Source organism: Peromyscus californicus, unplaced genomic scaffold (genome assembly GCF_007827085.1).
Source record: "Peromyscus californicus insignis strain IS unplaced genomic scaffold, ASM782708v3 Scaffold_9__1_contigs__length_137607984, whole genome shotgun sequence".
In the NCBI taxonomy this organism is placed as follows: domain Eukaryota; kingdom Metazoa; phylum Chordata; class Mammalia; order Rodentia; family Cricetidae; genus Peromyscus; species Peromyscus californicus.
In genome coordinates this window covers 64,900,651-64,923,785 of record NW_026294617.1, presented here as the reverse complement: position 1 = coordinate 64,923,785, position 23,135 = coordinate 64,900,651, and the positions used below count along the sequence as shown (strand labels likewise).

Below are 23,135 nucleotides of genomic sequence, written 5' to 3'. Positions count from 1 at the left end.
GCTATTATTACTCATGTATGAAAATGAGTCTCCCAACCCAATTTGGGACAGAACTTATTTTAAATTTGTTTCTCATGTAGGAAGCATGCTTCCCCAGCAGCTCTGCCTTCATAGTCCTCTGTGAGTAGTCATGGTCACTTTCTGGGTATGTGATCTGGGTAAGAGGGAGCCATCTGCTCTGGCTTGGGTAGAGGATGTGACTCAGGGTCTCTCTGGGCTTGATTTGAGCACAGGAATTGGTGAGGAGGAAATCCTGGGAGCTAAGAGGACAAGCTGCTTTATGTAGCTCCTACACGGTCCGATGCTCCTTCTGCACAGTCACACAACCTCACATCTGCTGACACCTGGTCCATGACGTAATGAGGTGATGGTGCTCAACCTCAGAACGTTATACTCATCGTCAGTAGGGAGGAGAGCAGGCCCCTGTCTGGTGGAGATTCCACAAAGCTCTGCAATGTGATCTGCACTCCTTCTGGAACATTCATTGTGTGTCACGTAGTGATCCACTTGGCAAGGAATCAAACTTGGCCCTGCCCTTGAGGGGCTTCGAACTTCAGCACAATATGCTAAGGGCACTGTGAGGGTATGGGGATGGGGGGTAGGTTCCATCTGAGGCCCTCTAGAGGAGGTGACATCTGAACTAAAGTGCAGAAGATGAGTCAAATGGGGTTATAGCCATTAAATAGTGTGGAGGCCATTATAGGCAGGGGGACAGTTCATGGAAACAGTGGCTTGCCAGATATGAAACCAGTGAAGGCAGAATCTAGGTCATGGAAAGGCAAAAATAAAATAAAATAAAGTAAAATAAAATAAAATAAAACAAAATAAAATGTCCTTTTATGGAGTCAGGACCAGAATCTGTACATGATGGGACCTCTTTAAAGATTGCTTAACTTGGGCATTGCTATAGTTGGGATACTGAATGCCTCCCAGCCCATGCATTGAAGGCTGGCTTGCTAGCCTAGAGCACTATTGGGAGGTGTCAGAACATCTGCCAGATCACAGTGGACCAGAAAAAGGAGTGTCTGGAGGATAGGGCAATTCTTAAAGCTGGAAGAGTCATTGGGGATGATAAGCCAAGGGAAACTCAAGGTAATCTAGAACATACGTAGAATCTTACCAGGGGAAACAATGTGGATATAGAGACTGAAGAGCCTGGGAAGAGAATTAACAGTGACCAGCTGGGTTGTAAGGGACTTCATCTAAATATACAGGGGTTCCAAGAATGAATCTTACAGGTAGCTTTCTCTTGTGAGGGCCTGGGAAGAAAACGGACAAGTGAAGATTCTCTTATTATTTGGATAGGTTTATTGTCTGCAGAATCCTAATGCAGACGGGCGATGCATTCTGGAATCCACCTTCTGATGGAGACAGAGTCAGGGTGGGTCTTTGAGGAAGTGAGTGTAGGCTGGAGGTCTTCGATGACCCCAGCAGGATGGGCATGTGGAAGGTAGGAACTAGCGTAAGCTCAACCCACTGGGGCCCGTCTTCCTGACTGATGTGGACTGTGCACCTCACAAGGACTTTGGAGCTCAATAAACTTGAGTTCAAGCTTCTTGTTGGTCAGTTCCTGGCTAGTGAGTACCTCCTTAACCTCCTAAATAGGGTATGTAATATGTCTACTGGGGTGATCGCACCTTCTTTATTTGGTTTAAATGAGTACTGTGTGTAAAGTGATCAGCATAAGGTCGGTTCACTTGTTCACACGAACCTTATTCACCTGCTCTGTTCCTGCACCATGCGAAGTCCTGTCAAGGAAATGGAGGAGAGAGCTAACAAGGGCCTTCCTGGATGGGCTACTTTCATCGGGGATTTTTGTCTGTGTTTCTCAGTGACCAAATACCTGACAAGGAGCAACTTCCAAGAGAAAAGATTTATTTGGGCTCATGGTCCATTGCGGTAGGGAAGGTTTGGGGGCAGCAGTGGCTGAGGCTGTGGGATCGTGAGGTAGATGAGATTATATTACATCGCCAATGAGGTAGCTGAGGGCTCAACCAGAAGCAGGCCTGGGCTGCAACTCTCAAGGCCCGATCCTCAGTGATCCACTTTCCCCTGCTAGGTCCTACCTTCCAACAGCTCTACAACCTTCCAAGACAGCATCGCCAGCTGGGGCCCAAGTGTTCAAATACATGAGCCACATTGAAACCACACCCTGTAGCATCTATGTCAAGTGCTCAGGATTCATCAGTGTTGTGGGGTGGCTCTTGTATGCCTCCCCTAAGTTCGCGTGTTAAAGGCATGGTCCCAGTCTATGGTGCTGTTGAGAGATGAGAGAACCTTCTGAAGGGGCGGCCTAAATGAAATCAGTCACAGAGCAATGCCCTGGAAGTGGATATTGGGACTGCCCCTTCCTGTCTCTCTTGTTGCTTCCAGGCCACCATAAAACAGCTTAATCCTGCCACGTGCTTCCTACCCTGATGCTCTGCCTCAGCACAGCTCCAAAGCAATGGTAAAATGTAACCATGGAAGCCTCTGAAGTCACGAGCTGTGTACACCTTCCTTAATTGTTTTTTCTCAGATACTTGTTACGCTGATAGAATAGTCAGCAATGCTCAGATCTTCTCCTTTACCCCCCAAGTCTGTGCCCCCTCTGGAGAGAACACCACCATGTATGACAGTCTTGCTCAGGCTCTTCTGGGAGAGTTCAGTGATGTATTTGTTCCTGGGTACCGACTTTCACCACAAGCACTAGGGAGCTTTTCCTGGATCCAGACTTAGGCACTACCATTTGGATACTGGATTGGGGTCTCCAGGGAATTCCTCATCTAGAGGATGCTTCCAAGGTAATTTGAGAACGGCCTTGGTGGTCCTCACCTTAGCGTACCAGAGGGGACAGATGCCACTGGGCTCTGGAGAGCTTCCAATAGGATGGTGACCAAACTGGGCTGTGTCAAGAGCTGAGAGGAACAACAGGAAAATCTGTTAACTATTCTTTTGGGCACAATTATTTCCTTGAGGGGAATTTCATGGGTATTTAATTAAAGTGTTTCACTTTGATCTAGAGTGTTGCTTTGACTCCCTGAGTATGAAATACAAGAGTTGTAAGAGCCAAACAACTTGTTAAATGCAAACCGTTTACCAAAGGCCACAAATAAGACAAAATATAATAAGTAATGAGTGTTAGAAATCAAGTGTAAATGTTTGGGGGCACTAATTATCCTTCTTGTTAAGAACATTAACCCACATGCCGTTGTACGCCTGTGTTATCCTGACGGTATTCACCATCAGCCACTTCTTATTGCATTACAGAGAAGTGCAGGACCATGTGTCCATTAGTGCATGCTGGGATCTGCACTTCATTGGCATCTCTCCACCGGAGCATGAGGTACCTCAAGTCTTCATCTGTTTACGACGAAGAGAACCAAGCACACCTTATGAGAGGGTGACATGTTTCACATTTATAACAGAATGAAGGCACCCGCACAGCTTGTTGACATACACATACAACCCAGAAGTTTCCTTCCAGGGAAAGGAATGTAGGAAGAGAAGCAGAGGAGTCCAGGTTATGCCAACATCTTGCTCTAGAACGGGTCATTAGGGATGCTGGAATGTAGGTGGGACTCCTACATTTTAGATAAAAATAAAATCCACATTTTATTCCTTCTCTTGGTGTTTATGAACATCTGCTATGAGCTGGGCACTTGGGACCAATCAGTGATCCCCCAAAGACCCCTACTCTTAGGGTCTCAAGCCAAACCTCCATGGGGGACCTTCCTATAAACTCTCCTCCAGAAACCCTTGACTCACATTTTGCTTGCCATGTGTCAATCAGACCTCAGTTTTCACCATTACTTGCTAGCTTTGTGTTAACCTGACACAAGCTGGTGTCATCGTGGAAGAGGAAACCTCACCGGAGAAAATGCCTCTATCGGACTGGCCTGTGGTGCATTTTCTCGACTGATGACTGATGAAGGAGGACCTAGCTCAATACGGGCAGTACCACTCCTGGGCTGGTGGTCCCGGTGGCTATAAGAGAGTAAGCCATGAGGAACAAGCCAGTAATCAGCACCCCTCCATGGCTTCCGTTTCGGTCCAGCCTCCAGGTGTCAGCCTTGAGTTCTTATCCTGACTGCCTGCGGTGATGGAGTGTGATGTGGACATGTAAGGGAAATGAACCCTTTCCTCCCCAAGTTGCCTTGGGTCACAATGTTTTATTACAGCAGTAGAAACCCTAAGACACTGCCTGAAAAGCTCCACATTTCTAGGAAGCCATCTTAGAGCCCAGACAACGTACTGATTCTCCATGTCCGTTAGCGACTGCTGCCAGTTCCGCTGAGATTTACTGTAGGAAGGCCATCAGGATCTCATTTAAATGTTTAGTAATTTACAGTCCTGATGTAGGCGTGCAGCTCAGTTGGTAGAGTGATTGCCTACCATGCATGAAGCCCTGGGTTGATGCCCCAGTACTGCATAGACTGAATGTGGTGGTGTATGTCTACAGTCACAGCACTTGAGAGGCAGAGGCAAGTTCACTGGAAAGTTCAAAGTGGTCCTCAGCTGCACAGTGAGTTCAATTCCAGCCTGGGCTGCACGAGGCCCTGTCTTGGATAAAACAGTCTAGGTGTAAGCACTGATTTTATTCTATAACATCTTTGGGGTTCTAATGATATAGATGCTAGCCAACAAAGCATTGACACTAATGTTTATTTTTTGGTCCACAGGGCTGAGATGTTCACTGGATTCGTTCAGATGACAGTGGTTGATTTGTCTTTAGTAATGAGGGATAACTGTTGGGATTGTAACAAAAGGAGGAAGAGGGTTACCTCCAGTGACCTCTCAAGGGAATATTAGGAGCCTTCCACTTAAGTAAGTGTGCTCTGGAACTTAACCTTGCCCTGCCTTCACAACAGCCCAGTCACTCTGTCCTGGCCTTTGAAATTTCCTAAGCTTGGCTTTACCTGGCACATGATCCTTAGCAGGCCAGCCTCAAGGACAGGCACCTGGTCCTGTCACTTGTACTAGGATGGGCTCATAGAATGCTTTCAGGAGTTTTAACGGGAGATAGGAAGACTGGTGTGTCTGGTATAAGGGACCAAAGTCAGCTTGCTGCAGAGGCCTATGGGGATTGGTTTGGTAGACCACAGAAGGCCATTAGCTCAATTCTGCCTCTAGCTTTGTAGAGCAAAGTGCCTTCCCTTCTTCATCTCCTGGTGGAGGACTGGGAGGCTGGGCCTCACTTTGCCTTAAGGAGCTCTGGAATAATTAGGTAAGAAGACAGAAGAGCAGCAGGGGTTCCTTAATGGCAGCTTGGCCAAGGCCTTAGGAATCAACAGACAGCCCTGATCAATTCAATGCAAGAAGACACTATTTGCTACAAAGCTACTGTGGTGAAAACAAGCTGCTGTTTTTATTGTGTTCTATCTGAACCTGTGATGTTCTCCCTGCTGGGAGGAGCCTGGGTGGTTGGGAATTACTTTGTCAAGCTGGCTCTTGGGGAAGAGGGGGGGCTGGGAGAGAAAACAGCTCCGAGCTTTCTCTGCTGTGAATAACCATAAAATCCACCTTGAAAAGCCGTGCAGAGTTACAACAGAGATACAGTGCTTGGGAACTAGCTCCAGCTTGCTCAAAAGAAAATAAAGAAAGAGGAGAAGGCTGCAATCCTGGGATACAGAAGAGAGGAAACATCATTAAGGAGATGAAGTTGCCTGCAGATCCCACCCCAGGAGATGCAGCAGCTTGGAAGGTTACCAGAGAATGTGGGCGATGTGCAGCCCCTACGAAGATCACGCTCTGCCATGGCCGGACAGGAGGGCAGTGATGGAAAAGTGCTTAGAGAGTACTCTGCAGTCCTGGCTGCTGGACAGAGACCAAAGCCAGGGACTGTGTGTGATGAGTCTGGTTGCTTCAAAGAGGCAAGAAGCACATTCCCTGGGCTCAAGCTGAGTCTAGCGGGTAGGGAAAGAATTTGACTAGTATCATGGATATCAGACTTTGGACACAGTTTTTGCAAAGTGAGGACAGAAAAGTAACCAGGAGCCTCTGAAGTGCTCCACCCTTCAATAGGTCTTGCTATGTAGCCAAGACTGGCCTGAAACTGGGGATCTTCCTGCCTCTGCCTCCTGAGTGCTAGGATTATAAACAGAGCTACCATGCCTGGATTTCATTATGTTTTGGTGACCTATGAAAAAGACTGGCTAGGTCTTCTTGCTTCGAAAAGGAAGCTAGCAATGGATTGTGCCTGGGAAGAGGAGGAGGGTGGCACAGGCAGTGTGAGTATCAGAATGACTAGATGTCTGGAGGGCTTGGAGATCCTGCGCGAGCTCCCTGGAGTGGGACATGCTGCATCTACTGTGAACGTGATTAATGCTGTCACTCCCATGGGACTCAAATGGAGCAGGAACCACTTGCAAGAGAGACGAGGTCTTGGGAGAGGTTTTCCCTTCCGTCTTTTGTTACTCACTTTCCAAGCATCTGTGCCCCCAGCAGTTTGCACACCTCCAAGGTTCAGACACAGCATAGGAGCAGGCTTCTAGACCAGGCTGGGTACTGTCTGTCAGCTGCCCAGGGTTTCTCAGGAACACATTGTTCAGAAAGCCTGGGTTGTTACTAGAAGTTCTTTTTCACTTGAAAGGGCACAGAAGAAGAAGAAGAAAAAAAATAAAGTTGTGACTAGCCTTTAAAGAAAAGGTTGATAAAACTGACAAAAGAAAGAGAAGTAGTTTATAGTGGCTCTTAAAAGACCAGAGCTTCCCTTTCTCCCCTTTAAAGGCAGAATTAATTAATCCACGAAGGCTTGAGGTCTGAATGCAATGTTAATTCCGACTCTAGGGGTACAGTTAAGTCCTCTGGACCCTGGGTAAGCTTTCATGGAAGCAACACTATTTAAACCTGTGCATTTAGATTCCTCCTCAGAATAGGGCCCCAGGAACAGGAAAAGCCACGTGACAAGCTGCCCAAGTCCGGAGATCTTGATGGCAGCGATGCCATTTTTCTCCTGCTTCTGTGATGAAGATATGGAAGCTACCAGGGTGTTCCAAGGACGTGCTCCCTTCCACCTTCGCTCAGCCCAAGGCTGCTTACTGTTCAGAAGGCAATGGGGTCCCAGCAGAAGGGTTTTTCCAACTGGCCCCATGCCCTTCACATCCTGGCATGGACCACTTCAGAAGCTCTCAGTTTTTATGTCTTCTAGAATTGACTGTCTGAGGACTGAGACGTTCATAGTATGGCTTCATCTTCTTCCCTTGGGGTTGAATTTGCCTGGATCCCCAGGTAAGGCTCCCACCCAATTGGACAGATTTCCTGGAAGGAAGTCACAGGTTTCTGAGCATTTGACTGAAATCTGAGTGGCTCGTTGCTATGCCCATCTCCCGTTGGGATGCACAGGAGAACTCGGTGTGCTGTCTGCGCCAACAGTGACACTTGCTGGCCTCATTGGAGGTGACCTCTGGCCTCTCTTGGTTTCCCCCTACTTTGCTTTTCCAAGTCTGGCTTCCTCTTTCTCATCCTGCTGGTGAGAGTCTGGCCTGCTCAACCTGGGACCTGGAGCAATGCAGGAGCCCTGGGAATGTGTGGGCGGAAGAGAACTCTACATACTCTGAAAGCATTAAAGAGAGCATATGACCTATACACACAAGTCTAAGCCTCAGGTGTAGGGGAGTTTAGGATTGAACTCATTCACTAATTCATTTATTCAATCCAAATTTTTCAAGGGTTGATTATATACAAGCACTGTTATATGTGCTAGGCTTGAAGCATTAAACACAGTAATACTTATTTTATGTAGGTTATGATGGAGCATAGGAAATAGACTTGCCTAGCATGCATAAAACCCAAGTTTGATCCCCCACATTCCTAAAAGTAAAAAAAAAAAAAAATCCCCAAACAATTAAATGGTTACATGAGAGAAAAATAAGAGTTTCACAGAAAGAGAGCAGGAAGGAGGAGAGTGGAGATTGGATGATCATTGTGGTTTTTGAAACAGCGTCACCAAGAAGGTGATAGTCAGTAAAGGCCCAGGGATGTTAAGGAAGAAATTTGCCTATCTATGGATCTACTAGACAGTATTTGAGGTGTAAAAGTATCTAGTACAAAGGCCCTGGGGTAGAATGATGCCTGGTACACATCGCTTCAAGATGGCCAATGGGAAGAATGGAGAAAATAAGGGGGTTGATTAGGAAGGAGGCAACTCAGACTCAGTGGGAAGATACAGACCCCTGAAATGGAGAAGACATGAAGTGGGCATGTCTCTATCTGCTCAGGCTACCATAAAAAATGCCACAGATAGGGTAGGGTTGATGTAGATGGCAGGCATTCATTTAGGCAGGTTGTGGAGGCTGATGTCCATGACCAAGGTCCTGGCATGGCCTGGTCCTGTTGAGGACCTTCTCCTGGCCTGTGGTCAGTCATCTTCTACCTCTGTCGTTTCCTCTTCTTATGAGGATGCTAACCTCATCCTGAGTGCCTCACTTGGGACATCACTAACTCTGATCACTTCCAGGAACCTCATTTCTTAACCCCATTGTACTGGGGGCTGGGCTTCAAGTTATTAGTGTTGGAATGAAACATTCAGTCTACAGCAGGGAGCCACCGAAGGGGTTTAAACACTGAAAACATCACACTATTTTACCTTTCATTAAGTCAACAATGGCCCACCTCATCCGTGTGTTTCCAGATGCTACCCTGGACTCTTTCTTGGGGGCTTTTGAGGGAATCAAAGTAGGTTCTACTCTAGAAAACTCGAAGGAAAGGGAGCTGGAGAGGCGATTCAGTAAAGTGCTTGTGTGCAAGAATGCAGATCTGAGTTCAATCCCCAGAACCCGTGTAAAAGTCAGGGCTAGTAGCATGCACCTATAATTCCAGCACCAATAAGGTGAGATAGGTGAATTCTTGGGATCATTGGGTAGCCAGCTTAGTCTAATTGGTGAGTCCGAGGCAGCTGAGGGACCCTGTCTCAACAAACAAAGTGAACATCTGAGTAACAATATCTAAGACTGTCCTTTGGCTTCCATGCAAGTGATCACACGTGAACTCTCATATACATGATCATGCAGCACACACACATACACACACACACACACACACACACACACACACACACACACAGAGAGAGAGAGGGAGAGAGAGAGAGAGAGAGAGAGAGAGAGAGAGAGAGAGAGAGAGAGAGAGAGAGAGAACAAACAAACTTGGATTATCGTCCTTGTGCTGCTGGGTGGTTTTATAGAACTCTTTCTTTCTCCATCAGCATAGAGAGTGATTTTCTGCTTCTGAAGTTCCCTGACGGCTGCTTTGAAGTTCTCCTTTGGTGTGCTTAGCGAGTCTTAAGCAGCAGAGTGGAAAGCTGCCTAGCTACTGCTCTGACTGTAGATTAGGCCAAAGGGCTGCAGCTTCAGACATGCTAATCGCAAGCTAGGCCTGGCTTGATGAGGAGCCTGGCATCCAAGATCATGGATAAGCCTTGCTTCCGGCCCAACCTTTGCCATAATAAGCCAGGCAGGGAAAATGTTCTAAAAGTTCAGGAGCAGCAACAAAAACTGCCTCAAATCATAAACTTCACAGCCGTTCTGTCCAGTTCTTGTTTTTTGAGTTCAGTAAAGAGAGCGTCCTTGGCTGGGGCTGTACCTTAGTGGGTCGAGTGCTTACCTAACATGAACCAAGCCCTAGGTTTGACCCCTGTGGTGGTTTGAAAGAAAATGGCCCCCAAAGAGAGTGGCACTAATGGGAAGTGTGGCCTTGTTGGAGGCAGTATGTCACTGTGGGCGTGGGCTTTGAGGTCTCCTATGGTCAAGCTTCACCCAGTGAGACAGACCACTTCCTGTTGCCTGCGAGTCAAGATGTAGGACTCTCAGCTCCAGCACCATGTCTGCCTGCACGCCACCATGTCCTACCATGATGATGATGCTAGATTTCTGAACTGTAAGTGAGCCACCACCCCATTCAACGTTTTCCTTTGTAGGAGTTGCTGTAGTCATGGTATCTCTTCACTGCAATAGAACACTGACTAAGACAGTCGCCAATATTGCTGAAGCCAGGTGTGCTGGCACATGCCTGTAACTCCAGTGCCTACTACGTAGGAGCAGGAGAATCAGAAGTTCAAGGTCATCTTCCTTTATAGGGTGAGTTTGAGGCTAGCCCGAGGTGTATGAGGACCGTCTCAAAACCAAACAAAAACAAACCCAGCAACAACAGAACGCTCACCTTCAATATCCGGCTGCTCTGCTAGAACCCTCGCCAGGAGCTGGATCAGTCTCACTTTCTAAGAAAGGAGGGACTGTCCTCCAGAACCAGCAGCCACACTAATGGTTTGGATGAATACTGACGAGGCAGCGACCACACGGCAGCCCAAACACAGCCGGGCAAACAGGACGTGAAGGGCACGGGCACGCCCCTCCCTCCGCTCAGATCGTCTGCACTCCCTCCCAGACCGCTCCTCCTCGCAAAGGCTGAGAATGACAGGCACAGGGTGCACATGCTCTCAGGGACCCATCCTCAGCTCTGCGGGCCGGAGCTCGCTCCAGCTCACCCAGCACAAGCCAGGAGCGACTTGCAAGGTGCAGGGAGAACAGAATGCAAGACCTCGGGCTGGTGACTCTCTGGGAAATGTGGCTGTTCGCATGATCCATGTGGCAAAGACGACCACACTCACTGAGAGAACCCCGATTTCTCCTCGGGAAGCGATCAGCCTGGCTAGAAGTGCCTGGCAGGTTTTGGTCAGTGAAGGGAGGCTGCCAGGAGCTTCTGGGAAGAGTTTTATTTCCTGTTACAAGCAAAATCCTCTTCTTTTTTGCCCCTTCATCCCTTCTCGTGTTTTGTACTTTGTAAGAAATAGCTGGAGCCCTAGCGGCTGTTTTGTGAGAATGAGGTTATGTTTTCATACCTTAACAGGACCATCTTGGTCCTGTAGGTCTCAAGCCTGAGGCTAATGTATCTTCATTCTTCATTTAACAAATATTTATCATGATTTTGTGTTTGTGTACTGGGTGTGCGTGTGTGTATTATATTATATATTATAATATATATAATATATATATTTCTGACATGCTGGAACATGCATTCTATAGATGTGACATACATAAGCTTTGATCCTGGAGTCTCCAGGGCTGCTATGGATAAGAGAGGAGGGGAGACTCTCTATTCAGACCTGCCTCCTGAGCTGAGCTGGACTTGGCTAGGCCCTGAGGTGGGGAACAGTGATGGGCCAATCAGGTCTGGCCCGTGCCAAACTCCTCATGTGGTCTCTGAATGAATCTGGCCTCAGCGATGGCCTGTCTGCCAGAGGCTGTGGATGATCGCAAAGAAACATCTTCTGGACACGTCAGGGCAGCTGCACACATGAACTCTGAGTAGCTGTGATAACGTGCACAAAGCCAAATCCCATCATGGAGAGGGGAGGTGGGCACACAGTTCCACCCCTAGTTGTGGAACAATTGGCAATTGGTAGCCTCTGGGAAAGGAAGGGTCAGTTTTCTCTAAGAACGTAGTGTCTGGTAAATCAACCATGCTCCAGCAGAAGACTACACATTAAAAATATTTTTGAACAGCACAGATTGGTCTTGAGGGTTTTGAACAAGAAAAACACCAAGGTGGGAGGGGGTAGAGGAAGGAGTAGGGGTGAATTTGGGAAAGGGATGGGGCGGATTTGGACAACCAAGAGCAATAGCAATGGGCTACATGCTTGGAAGTTGTTGGAACCCCACTGTCCAAAAGAAGTTCATCACTGACACTTTTTATTTGTTAAAATAAACCCACTGGGATTTTTATGTGTTAGCCTCTTGTATCTAGTAGGAACTCTGTTGCCCTGTTAAAGGGTAACTCCATTTTAACACACTCTCAATCCTTCTCTCCCTTTCTTTCCCTCCTTCCCTCTCCCTCTCTCCCTTCGTTTCTCTCTCCCCCGCTCCTTTCCCTCTCTCCCTTCCTTTCCTTTTCTCTCTCTCCCCTCTCTCCCTTCTTTTCTCTCTCTCCCTCTCTCCCTTCTTCTCTCTCTCTCTCTCCCTCTCCTCTCTCCCTGTTTCCCGTGCATGTGTGTGTTTATGAAAGCTTTGTCAGTAGTAGGCTTCCACATGCCTTTTTTGAAAGGTCCTTAGGTATCTTTCTTGGAGAGTTAAAACTCTCCAACAGGCGAATGTGGCAGTGGGAGTCGAGGTGAGGATACTGGTCCCCACAGCGTCCCCCGAGCTGAGGGCTAGGGATGAAAGTCTCAGGGTAGATGGCAGGCTTAGTGCAGGAGTTGCCAAGACAGAGGCAGTCCCAGCTACTCGTTGCTGCCTGCCACTCTGGTTATCTGTGAGGAGAACCCGGCTCTAGGTAGGCACCTTGGGAAGAGTTGCTTGTAGGAAAGAAAGGTTCCTTAGAGGGCCCCTATGAGCCCTTGCAATGAGTCAATTGTCAAATGTTCAACATCAGGAGGACAAAGACCCTGACCCTGAAGGGGAGGGACATGGGGAGATGGAACAGGAGATAGATGGCTTGGTTAACCAGATGGTCAAGAGGGAAAGGAGCTGGACAGTCCCCATGTTCTATCATCTCAGGATGGTCCTGGAGGTAGATAGTGTGCACACTGGTGGACTCTGCCAAGGGTTCGTGGAATAACCCTGGCAGACTCTGCCGAGGGTGCATGGGGTGACCCTGGTGGACTCTGCAGAGGGTGCATGGGGTGACCCTGGTGGACTCTGCAGAGGGTGCATGGGGTGACCCTGGTGGACTCTGCAGAGGATTCATGGGGTGACCCTGGTGGACTCTTGGTGGACTCTGTAGAGGGTACATGGAATAACCCTGGCAGACTCAGCAGATGGTGAATGGGGTGACCCTGGCGGACTCTGCAGATGGTGAATGGGGTGACCCTGGTGGACTCTGCAGAGGATGCATATAGGGTGACCCTGGTGGACTCTGCAGAGGGTGCATAGGGTGACCCTGGTGGACTCTGCAGAGGGTGCATGGGGTGACCCGGTGGACTCTGCAGAGGGTGCATGGGGTGACCCTGGTGGACTCTACAGAGGGTATGGTGACAGATAGGAGAATGTCAGGATAGCAAGAGGCATGGACCAAAGACCCCTGAAAGGCCCCAAGCTGTGGGGTTTCTGCAAATGCCATGTCTGGCAGAGTAATGATCATGAGTCATGAAGGAAACTCGGTTCATCATGACTTTGCTAGCCAGTGTTGGTTCAAGCTTCTAGCGTCTGAGGCCTATTTTATTTCTTAGTCATCTAAGTACAATACACTTTTGGAAAGAAGTTACAATGATCCATCCCATGTGCGCAATAAAGCTTAAGGCATGGCTACATTGAAATGTTTTTGCAAAGTACATGTGGCCTTTTCAGTAAAGATGGGTTCTATAGTTTAAGGGCCTAGGGGAAGCTCAGGTAGAGGTCACCAAGCTACAAAGTACATGTGACATCTCCCCTAAGGATGGGTTCTATTGACTGAGAAATAATGCTCAAGATAAAGGTCTAGGGAGGAAGAGTCTGGGATAAACATAATGGTCTGGGGGATCTGGGTGTGACCTGGCCCTACAGATAGCACAGGTCACCAGGCTATTAACAACATCCACTCCCAGCCTTCTGAATGGAAAACAGGTACACATTACTTCTATTGAAGAGACATGCCTCCATGTTTAACTCTCCTGATTTCCATGGTGCTTATCTGTGGGTACAAGAACCCTGTGCCCTCTATACCAAGCTAGTCGGTTACTGGAAAATGTGGCAGTATCTTGCAAAGAGCCCCATGTCGAGACAAACCTGTTGTCTATTTATACATATGATTAACTCTACCCTTCCCGGAGGAAGCAATAGATTTGACTGGAGGTACAGTGTCCCCTAGTCTTTCTTGTTTATTGGATTCTGTATGAAATAGCTGGAGCTCTAGCAGCTGCTTTGTGAGGAGGAGGAGGAGGAGGAGGAGGAGGAGGAAGAGGAGGAGGAGGAGGAGGAGGGTCCTTCTACACTAAAGATGACAGATCAACAAGATAGAAGGACCTGAAGTCACTGACAGCAGTGTGGAGCCTCTGTAGTAGTCCCTGATTTCACACTAACCCCCGCCTCATGACATGTCACTTTGGTTTTCTGCTAATTTTATTCTTAATGAAACACACCAGTAGTACTCAGACAAGCTGTCTTTACCTATCTATACTGAGCCCATAGGCAATGGGCCAGGTGAGTAGGTAGTGACTCCCAGAAGGGTCACCCTTCTCCTTGACATCATTATGAGGAAGAAGTCCCTTCCCCTCTCTCCTTTGTTCCTATCCTAACCCCAAAGAGCAAGGTGAAATGAGAAAACTGACACCCTACCCTGCTATCTGATGAACCCCAAGCCAGTAAAGACCAAGGTTCAGCCCATGAGACCATGCATGGAATCAGGTTTGAGGCCATTCTTAGAAACCGGAAGTTACCACTTGCGTGCATCATCTGAAGCAACTATCAAGTTTGGGCACGAGACTGACATAGTGTTAGGAGAGCAACTCCCAGGAAGGGAAAGGAAAGGGGCTTTGGCTTAGCAGAGTGGAAACAGTTCAGACAAACTGGGAGTGCCCCGGTGCTGGACGGCAGAAAGTGAATCCATCTCAGCTAACTGTGAACAAAGTCATCTGCTGACGACAGAGCTCCTGGGCACACACCACATCTCTGAGCACTGACAAATGCCCAGGAGGCAGAGGAGAGCGCACAGCAGCTTCCTGTCTGGAGAAGAAGCTTGGGCAAACAAGAGTCTTGCCTTGTGTTAGTATGAGGAACTCCTGGAAGCACCCCGGGATTATTCCGAGGGAGTGGGAGCCCCAGTTCCGAGAATAGCCTCCTGTGGATTTGCCTCTTAAACATGTGAACGTATCACCTACTGAATATGCTAAACTCAAATGTTAATGTCACGGAGCATTGAGTTTTCTTGTAGAAAAGACATTTAGGTCACTGGATGCCTAAAATAGCCGCCTCCAAACTCTCCTCTCCATGAAGTGCCAGTAATGAAATCAAAGGCTCGGTGCATTTCCACAGCAAAGGCTGTGCCTGGCATGGGTGAGGCGCTGGGCTCCACCTCACCCCTGGCAACCAGCAAGTGACAAAAGGATGCCACCTATGAAATCCCTGCATTCTTTAGACAAGTGTGTCTCACTTCACTGGGATGCCTTGTTTCACAAGACCTGGAGGTTTCCGAGATCTGGAGCTTGGTGGTAACATCAGCAACCAAATTAAGAACCTTCAGCTTTGGCTAGGGGAGGGGGATACCAGTGTGCGTGATACTTGGAAGAACTCATAATTCATGTATGTTACTGTCTATAATTTATGACTATAGCAGATATTACTATGTAAAGTCATTAGCATATATTACATTAATATATTCATATATGCAAACATTGTTATACAATGTATCAATGTAAACACTGAAATATTACCATTAAATTAATAAATATCAGTTTAATAGTATGTATATTATATTGATATAAGATGTAATACATATTACATTAACCAATAATGTGATAGATTATGTATTGCATATTTGAATTGTATAATAAGCTATATATACTAAAACATATAATATTTTCCCCACAGAACTCTAACACTGTGAAAGCCAGCAGTTCTGTTTCTTAAGGCCAGTGTTAGCAAACCATGGCTTGTGAGTCAAATCTGGGCAGTTGCCTATGGTTTTTGTTTTTGTTTGTTTGTTTTTGTGGTCAGTAAGCTAAGAATGGTTTTTGTATTTGGAACAGTTACACTTTAAAGAGCTAAATGAATACCTACAGAATATCTTGCCTCTTGACCTCAAAGTCTAAAACACTTGATATTTGTGTCTTTCACAAAACTCTGGCCCACTCTGGGTTTAGGACTTTTTGAGACAGGACATTCTGCTCTAAAGTTTGTAGCTAAAATGGAAGCCAACCTCTCTCTTAATGGGGTGTAACATTGGACACACACACACACACACACACACACACACACACACACACACACACACACTTTTTGTTGCTCAGGCTGCATTTTTCTATTGTGCTAGCCCCCAGTTAGGTACCCAAGGCCCTGAAGCACAAGACCCACCTGGATCTGGTTCCAGTCTCCAGATACAGAACAGGCCTCACCCGCATTCCTCACTCCATCACCAGCTCTTAACTACAGAGAAAGTGACAGCTGTCAGCTATTGCAGTGGGGTTCTGTGGCGTGAAAGAGACCTCGGTACTGTATGCTCATCTGAGTAATTGGAAGCCGGACTCGTCACATCTTTTTTAGCAATGACACCGGAACAGCATGGACCCATCCATCATCATGTCCTCCTTACAAAAATGGCTTCCAGTGGTCAGCTTGTCGTAGCTAATTAGTCTTCCAATGTAGGAACAGTCAGAAGCAAGCGACTTTGAGGGCTTAGACACCCTTAGCAGTGAAGTCCAGAGGTATCTGATCTCCTCTGCCTTTTAATTAGAGCCCTTTCATCTATGCCCAGAGTGTCCTTATGGTGAGAGGCACAGCTGGTTGGGTCTGCCCTCCGTTCTCAGTACTGGAGAAAGCTCAGCAGCTGCAGATAAGCAGGTGAATCCGAGGCCTCAACATGTGAAAGCTTGAAAGTTCTAGAACTCAATATGGTTGGCTGCTGGCTCCTCAAATGCAGCTATTGTAGGTGGCTTTGCGGTATGCTGGGTGTGTATAGATTAGATAGTTAGTGGATGAAAAATTCAAACAAATCTTCAGTCTCGTAGCTGAAGACTGTGGGTTCTCACTTTGGTTAGGGCTCAGCTCTCTCTTTGGGCTTCCGCAGTGGTAGGTCTGAATGCTGAGTCTGTGCTTGTGTTGATCTTTCCCAAGCTGTTCATGTGTTTCAGGACTTGGTAAGGACAAAAGCCCAGGCACCTCTGCTCTGTGAAGTTTCTGTCCCTTGCAGGCTAGCCCAGGCTATGCAAACGACAGAGACAGGGGTCTCAAAGACAGAATATATTCTCTCTCTCTGTCTCTCTCTCTCTGTGTCTCTGTGTCTCTGTCTCTCTCTCTCTCTCTCTCTCTCTCTCTCTCTCTCTCTCTCTCTCTCTCTCTCTCTCTCCTTCTGTGGAGGCTAGAGGTCAACCTCAAGTGTTATTCTGAAGAGGTGATTTTTTTTTTCTTTTTTTGAGACAAGGTCTTTCATTGGCCCAGGGCTCACCAATTATGCAGGCCCCAGGAATTCCCCCTACCTCTGTCTCCCTACCACTGGGATTACTAGCACACTGCCATGGCTGATGTCTGCATGGGTTCTGGGCCTCAAACTCGGGTCTTTGAGCCTAAGCATTTTACTGACTGAGCTCCTGATTGATTGATTCCCAGTCCCACATAAGGCTTACAACTGGTGTATTAGGTCTAGTGGCCCAAAGAGCTCACTGGGCAGTTCCAGATCTGGAAGATGGGAATACAGATGATACCTTTTGATGGTAGGAGCTTCAGAGCCACACTGCAGGGGCTGTAGGATGAGGAAGGAGATGTCTCATGTTCTGCAGCCTGCCACTAAGACATAAAGGAACACACGCGTGTGCGATAGATACCTCTGCCACTACAGCTGAGGCGGAAAGAGGTACGACTATGCTCTGGATGCTATGGGACTGATCAGATGGACCCAGTGACCTCCATCAGAGGAGAGAGATGGTGCCACTGTGTCCCTGGACCTCTCTTCTACCAGCAGAAGGGCAGGAAGCCTCCAGCGAGAAGAGATGTTAGCCCCTGCCACCCTGCAGTGGGTGAGGGAGGGAAGAAAGAGAGCCTGTGTGGGACCCTGCTTAATTTAGACAAGAAAGAGACTGCTTTCCATACGCAGGGGAACCTGAGTGGAAAAAAAAAGTTCAATTTCTCACAAACCAGCAGGAAAAACTTCCTTTTAACCAGTGGGCAATGCAGTTTGCTATGACCATGAACTTAAGAGGCAGAGGGACATGGCTTCAAATTGTGCAGTAACTCCTTATCAACTGTGTGACTTTAAGCAAATCACTTTGGCCTGAGGCTCAGTCTCTTTCTTTGTAATGCTAGGGATTGAACCCAGGGCCTCATTCGTGCTACACAAGTGTTCTACCACTGAGTTATCTCCCCAGCCCGAGGTTTAGTCTCTCCATCTGTAAAATAAGGACAAAAACATCCAAGAGGGATACAGGGGTAATTAAAGGAGATGGAATGGCGAGCCACAGTGAGCTCTCATTGCTAGTCTCCTTGCCTTGTGGCCTTGACTGTTCTGGGACTGCCTACAGTTCAACCTTTGTAGTCCTGGCCATACTGCTGAGCAATCCTGGTATGCATGCATGCATGCATGCATTCATGTACATGTGTATGTTTGTATTTGCACTAATATGCAGTAATAAAGATTAAACACAGGGCCCACATGTGCTAAGCAAGCAGTGTCCTGCTGAGACGTACGCATCAAGTCCTTTTTTTAACTTTCTGCTTTGAGAGGTCTCCATTAAGTTGCCAAGGCTGGCTTTGAGCTTATTCTGTCTGCCACATAATCCTTGAACTTGCAATTCTCCAGCCTTAGCCTCCTGAGTAGCTGGGGAGCCAGACCTGTGTCACGGGGCCCGGCTCCCTGGCATGGTAGACCATTTTCATTTCCAAATCTCATGTACACTATTTAGACCAAGCCTGCTTCTTAAAGCAATCTCGCCTCCCTTTCCTGTCTGTTCGTTCAGCTACTCAGTACTGTCATTGAGGATTGCCTTTGAGTCCTTCCGTTCCTTCAGGCCTCACATGCAGCCATCAAGCTGGATGAAATGCCCCCACATTGTTGTTCCCATTCGGTTTCCCACTGAGCGCGGAACTGGGGTTCTCACCTGGAGCTGTGGTAGCTTGTCCTTCAATGCCTGCAAGCTCTGAATGCCTTGACACTTGCAGGCATTGGAGCAAAGTTAATCTTCAAAACCAACCCCTTGGTGATAAGCACCAGTGGAAGCCAGTTGTGGCGGCATGTGTCTATAACCCTGGGCTGCTGAGGAAGGATGAACGTAATTTTGAGGCCAACCTTGGCTACACAGTGAGATCTTGTCTCAAAGAAAAAGAAAAAGAGTCAAACATAGCACCAACCCCCCCCCCCCAACAGTGTTACATGACTTACCAGGTGACGTCCAAATCCCGAGCTTGGCATTAACAAAGGTTTCTACACCCCAATTATTAGACTTATTTTCCAAGACTCCAACCAACGTCATTTTGTCTTAAAATTTTGGGTATTCATCCTGTGTTCCCAGTAAGAGTGAGGCTCCAGAACAGGAGCTGGACACTAGTTTGGGATGACCCTATGTTAGTGTTGTTACTTACTGTTGTGATAAGATATCTGACAAAAGAAAGGAAGGGTTTGGTTTGGCTCACACTTTGTCAGTAGAATACAAGAGGCAGGAAAGGCTTGGAAGCAGGGACATGAGGCGGCTGGTCACACTGACCGCAGTCAGCAAGAAGACAGACCAATCACTGATGCTCAGCTGACCCCCCCTTCCTCCTCTCCCTCTTTTCCTCAGTCTGGAGCCCCAGACCAAGGCGCGGTTCCAACCTCATTCAGGGTGGGAACCTCCTCAGTTCCTCCCCGGAAACAACACCCTCACAGAAGTGTGTCTCCGAGGTGATTCCAAACCCAGTCAAGTTGACAATGATGGTTAACGATCACAGACCCACAAAGCCCCACACAAAAACAAAAAACAAACCAAAGTAACCTAAAAGTTTGCTGGCCTTTGTTCTTGAGGGCAGAGACCCACCACAGACGACTTTGCTTTTCCATAGATCTGTTTATCAGTACTGCCAGCAAACACGTGCTGAATGAATGTTCCAGTTACAGACCTTTATGTACCTGGTCCTATCCACCCCCTCTTTAGTCTACCTGGATGGACCTCTGCAGTCCTCTCAGGTCTGCACGAAAACTCCTAGAGAGCTTGTTGGATGTCACTTGCTCAATTCTGCGTCCTGAAAGCACTGAACCACTCTCATCTTCTGTCCCTGGTAGGGATTCACATCCGAGCGGGCCATGGACCTAACTGACACACGTGCCATGGTCATTGCCCAGCCACCACCTGCCCTCAGCACCTAGTGGGGTTTATTAGGCTTGGAGCATTTTCTCTGACTGCTCATCCTCTCCCACCCAGCAGGGACTCTGGATGTGAACATGCTCCCTGACTCTTCCTGGTGGTGCTTGCCATCATGGGTTCTCGCCACTGTTTTCCTTCCAGGGTTCTCCTGTGCTCCGGGTTGGTGTCTTACTCACTGAAGAATTCCCGGCACCTGGAACGGCACTAGATACACACAGCGTTTCCGAAAACAACAACAACAACAAAAAGAGCAATTGATTTGCTGGACGTGATGGCATTCCCCTTTAATTCCAGCAGTCAGAATCAGAGGCAGGAGGATTCCACGTTCAAGGCCAGCCAGGAATACATACTAGACTCCAGAGTGAGACCTTGTCTTTAAAACAAAGAGTTGTTAAGTAATTATCGACCTGATTAAATATTGGTGTTACTCTTGCTGACATCCCATTACATGTTTTTGCTCCCTGCTGTATTATGTATAGTCATTTACCTTTGTTCTATCTATTCCTACTCTATTTCTGGTCATCAATAAATACCGGACAAATTTTATGACTGTGGTTATCAAACAAAACATGGGAAAGCCAAGCTGGGAGGTCTTCAGGTCTCTGAGGAAAGCGACGCCTGGCTTTTCTTCACCCACGCTTCTCCCTTGAACCAAGAGCTGCTAAAACAACCAGCCCTTCTTCCTCTCTGTGAATTAAGCATTTCAAGGACAGCTGGAGTGCTGAATAAAAAGACTCGGTGGAATGAGAGCACATTCATAACCATCTGCATGAATCAAGCCTGGGCCTGCCTGCCACTCCACGTTCACTGTTCACCCAGCATCAATACTCCTAAATGTTTGGACATGGAGCCCATCTACCACATGTCAGGATAATATAACGCACATGCACATTATCAGAGATGGAAAAAACGGCATCCTGAAAATTGTCTAACTCGTTGCAAATGGGAAGGAAGACCCTTGCTCAGCAGACAGCTTCCCTCAGTCACGTCTCCCCTTAAAGCTATTTGCTACTTGAGCCTGCTCATGCCCCCTCTGAGAAGTCATATTGCAATCACATTCTGCTTAGCTGTCCATGATCGGGTTCTTAAATGCAGATAAATTAGGGACGGGCTGTAAATTGGTCAGCCGCAGCAGCCTGGACCTCGCAGTAGCACGAGCGTATCATAACCAAGCTTTCTGCACTCTTGCAGAGGCAGCTTCTGCAGGAGCCCCCTCCGTGGAGTTAAATAAAGTGGAAATGAGGCACAGAAGCTCACCCAATCAGACAGAGAACAGACATTTGGCATTTTAAAAATGCCTTTTAAATGTCTAGATGGATGGTATATTACCCTGTAGCCTTTTCAAAATCTGTGAGACATGTCATGAATGCTACTGTCTAAAAAAAGTCAGCCCTGGAAAACCCTCGGATATGCCCTGGTAAGAAAGGCAGCAGCCCTGTCACCTCAGGAAGGATAATGTTGTCACGGGCTTCAGGAAACAGCTTTGCATATGACTTTAGGACAAGGAAGAGCTTGCAGCCTGCATGCTTGCTCGAGGTTTTCACCCAGTCAGTCAAGTATGTATGCATATATATACAAGTCAGTCAGGGGTGTATGCAGCCCGCTCACTCACACAGTATGCAAAGGAAGAGGCTGGCTGCTTCCAGGGCAGCTGAAAGAGCAAAGGGTCTTTAGAAGAACACCAGAAACGTGTGCTGCCTGGAGGGAGTGGCCAGGGTTCTAAGTTCAGTGGACACTTTCATCTTGAGCCCAGTGGCCAGAAGCCAGCACCGGAGTCTAGGCTTAGTCACATAAATGAAGCCATGGCATCCCTGGGTGTATTAATCTGTGTGTATTTGTCACTTTTCTCATTTCTGTGACAAGACACATGACAGAGGCAACCGAAGAAAAGACATTTTTATTTGAGCCCAGGGTTTCAATCTATCACGGCAGGGAAGCCTAGACCTAGTTCACGGGTGTGGAGGTGAATAGCTGGGGCTCCTCACATCATAATTCCAAACAGGAAGCGAAGATGACCCAGACGTGGCCATCACCTCCAAAGGCATCCCTCTAATAACCTATCTCTATCAGTTAGCCCCGCCTTTCAAAGTTTCTGCAACACCCCAACATTTCCCTGCCAGCTGGGGAGCAGGCACTCAAACACAGCAGGCCTCTGGGGAACGTTTCAGACTTAAACCACAACATATGGCAATTATCACATGCCCAAAACAGGGTGACTTTATAAAAAAAAAAAAAAAAAAAAAAAAAAAAAAGAGGTTTACTTAACTCATAAGCATAGAGGCCGAGAATCCAAGTGGCACAGTGTATAGGCTCTGGTGAGGCCCCCTCCCTTTTGGCTGCCTCACCTAATGACTAACATCACTGGCAGAAGTGTAATTGGAACAAAGGGACCACACCTGGTACTAGAGAGCCAAGTAGCAACTCAAGGGTCAGGCGTAAGCTTTAATAACAAGTCTCTTGAACTCACCAAGGCCTACAAGGAAAAAAAAAAACCATTAGTACATTTCAAGGGCATCCCATCTCTTTGATCTAGAACCTCTCTTAGCCCCTGCCTCTTAAGACTCTATTATTTCCCAACACCATCACCTTCGGGACAAAGCTCCAAATACGGACCGTTTTCTAGATGTGTGTGGTGGTGGTGGTGGTGGTGGGGGGCGATTAGAACTTAAAGAGCCCAAGTCAAACAAGAGAGTAGTCTGGCATGAGCTGTGGCCGCAGACTTCACAGATGGTGACCACAAGGAATGCGGTGTTCAGACCTGTGGTCGGGAAGGTCCCTCTTTTGCTCTTCCTTCCCAAAGTTCACACCTGAGTTGGACTCGTCATTACAGTCCTATAGAAAAAGGGACAGTCTAGACCCCGTAAACATTAGCAAGAATCAGAACGAAAGAGAACGCACCCCAATAATCTGAGTGAAGAGTTCTCTGCAGTGGCAGACACCCAGGCTTCTGTAGCAGCCCTTGGTCTGCTTCACCGGATGGGAGAGGAAAGCAAGCCACGATACAGTGGACCCTGTCTTCATCAGCATCCATGGCCTTGGGCAGAGGTGCGAGGGCCAGAAGCGGAGAAACGGTGGAGAAGCCCACCAAGAAGCCATGCTCTTTAAGCGCCTGTCTCCTTGACGAATGTGTTGGGAGTATTCCGCCTCCTCCCCCATTCGGCTCTCAGAGGTTCCTGCCTTGTTTTCCTTGGGAAAGCTCCAGGCC

At 47.6% G+C, this 23,135-nt stretch overlaps 1 long non-coding RNA gene across 1 annotated transcript in view; it reads left to right on the top strand.

Moving 5' to 3' along the window:
* LOC128105796 (uncharacterized) overlaps positions 1-20,476 on the top strand; it is a 56,422-nt gene extending 35,946 nt beyond the window's left edge. The window contains exon 2 of the long non-coding RNA XR_008216497.1: positions 20,072-20,476. This is a non-coding gene — a long non-coding RNA (uncharacterized LOC128105796). The remainder of the gene's footprint in view (positions 1-20,071) is intronic.
* The last annotated feature ends 2,659 nt before the right edge of the window (positions 20,477-23,135 follow it).